The sequence below is a fragment of the Palaemon carinicauda genome, chromosome 8 (genome assembly GCF_036898095.1).
Source record: "Palaemon carinicauda isolate YSFRI2023 chromosome 8, ASM3689809v2, whole genome shotgun sequence".
NCBI classification, from domain to species: domain Eukaryota; kingdom Metazoa; phylum Arthropoda; class Malacostraca; order Decapoda; family Palaemonidae; genus Palaemon; species Palaemon carinicauda.
Genome location: NC_090732.1, coordinates 84259588 through 84261663, shown reverse-complemented (window position 1 = coordinate 84261663; position 2076 = coordinate 84259588). Strand labels below are relative to the sequence as shown.

At 38.0% G+C, this 2076-nt stretch overlaps 1 non-coding gene across 1 annotated transcript; it reads left to right on the top strand.

Moving 5' to 3' along the window:
* The first annotated feature begins 488 nt into the window (after window positions 1-488).
* TRNAS-UGA (transfer RNA serine (anticodon UGA)) lies at window positions 489-570 on the top strand. The gene has a single exon. It is a non-coding gene; the product is annotated as a tRNA-Ser (tRNA).
* The last annotated feature ends 1506 nt before the right edge of the window (window positions 571-2076 follow it).

Sequence of the window (2076 nt, the reverse complement as noted above, 5' to 3'; positions counted from 1 at the left end):
GACCGAAAAACACGTGATCGATATGAACTTCCGCCCACCTGGTTCCGCACCCACAATGCCCGCCCGACATGACGAGGAGAGGCAGTAGGTGTGGTACCGGGTTAAGGCACCCTCCAGCCCCTTCCCTTTCTCAATCAAGGAAGGACCGACGGCGTCTCTCTCTCTCTCTCTCTCTCTCTCTCTCTCTCTCTCTCTCTCTCCAAACAATGTGTAAAATATCCAGATTTTTCTAAATAAAAGGTAATCATTGTTTACACGAAAACGCTCACCTAAAATGTTTGTCAACTCTCTTCATTTAATACAAATGACCAAGACAAGTAATGCATCGAAAATAAAACTTAATCACTCCATACAAAAGTGCATATATGTGCGTAAGAGCGTCCAGAGAATAAAAACATACCAGAACACACAGTGTAAAACGAGTGCTGTAATCAAAAGCTCATTTACGACGTAAGAATAGATTGCACTATTTTACAAACTACGATAGAGCTGCGGTGTCCGAGTGGTTAAGGAGATGGACTTGAAATCCATTGGGCTCTGCCCGCACAGGTTCGAATCCTGTCCGCAGCGAGTGTGATTTTATGAGAATTATTTCATTCAACGGATACGTTGTACGAGGGAGAGGGAGTTTTGAAAATTAGTGGTTTGTTAAAGGGAAAAAAATATTTACTGATCAATTAGTATGATGTCAGCATAAGATATGCCTGTATCTCCAAGATTCTCTTATCGATGTACTTTCGAACAGGTTATTTAATTACTTTTCAAAAAGTACGTTGTTTGAGACCATATCATTCTTCTGCCATCTTTTTCATCTGTTTTAAATGTCAGCAGCTTTCAAAGATTTATATCTAACAAACAAAAGATTTCTTGCTTGACCACATCATAAACCTGTTTCTTAAAAAATCAAAACTCATATATATATATATATATATATATATATATATATATATATATATATATATATATATATATATATATATATATATATATATATATATATATATATATTTTTTTTTTTTTACTGTAATCCTACATGAAAATTACTCATGCCTGATATGGGAAATCTGTGGCAATATAGCCTGGTCACATGTTTAGACTTGAACTCATCTTAGATTTTCATTGTAACTCCAATATTCTTGGTATTTCCTGTTATATGGTTCGTGATTGTTCAGGAAACCTCTAATATATATCTCTCATGTACCATTTTATCTTTTGAGTACGCACAAACTCAAAAGCTTGTCATATTTCATTAAAAAAAAAAAGTCTGATTCTCAATATAATTCCTATTGACGTCGACGTCAATCATCCAAGCAAGTATGACGCCAGAAAAAAAAAACAATATACTGTATCAATTAGTCGTATCCCGAGAATATAAAATTATTATTTTTTTCCCTTTTCCTTTGTGGGTAAAACGGGATGCATTTAACTATTGTGCGAGAGTGCCGTTAGGTGATAACTGAGAGATGAGGTGGATGTAACTAATTTCATATCAAAGGATCATGGGTTTATATACAAGCCGTTCCAAGCAAGAATGTCACAAAAATTCAAAATTAATCATTAATGAACAGGCAAGCTGAAACAGGTTGTTATCAGTGCAAGGGGGAGTGATATATACAAAAAATACAGTGTATGAGCGTCTGTGAAACCCGCTGCTAAGAGAGACATGTGAAAAAGGGCACCCTGCTCTGGGGAGGCGCACTGTAGGCAGGTCATCTTGCAGGAGATACGTAGGTTTAAGGTGATCAATGGAAACCCAGTCTTCTTCGCCACGAATGTTAGGTAAGAACACCATCGTTGGTTGATGGATCATGAGGAAAGGGCCCATGTAAGGGATCGTTAGCGGTGGTTTGCTGGGGTTGTTGCACAGGAAAACGTGCAAGGCCTTGTGCAAATCTGTCAGTATTTGCTTTGCTGGGGGCTTGTAAGTCTGACAGCATGGAGTAAATTTTCCCACAACATGATGTAGGTACTGGAGATTGCCGACGGAAATAATTCGACTGGGATGTCTAACTGGTCAAAATACGCCATTTCAGCTGCAGAGACATCCAGGGTGTCCTTAGGAGTGGTCCTTATTCC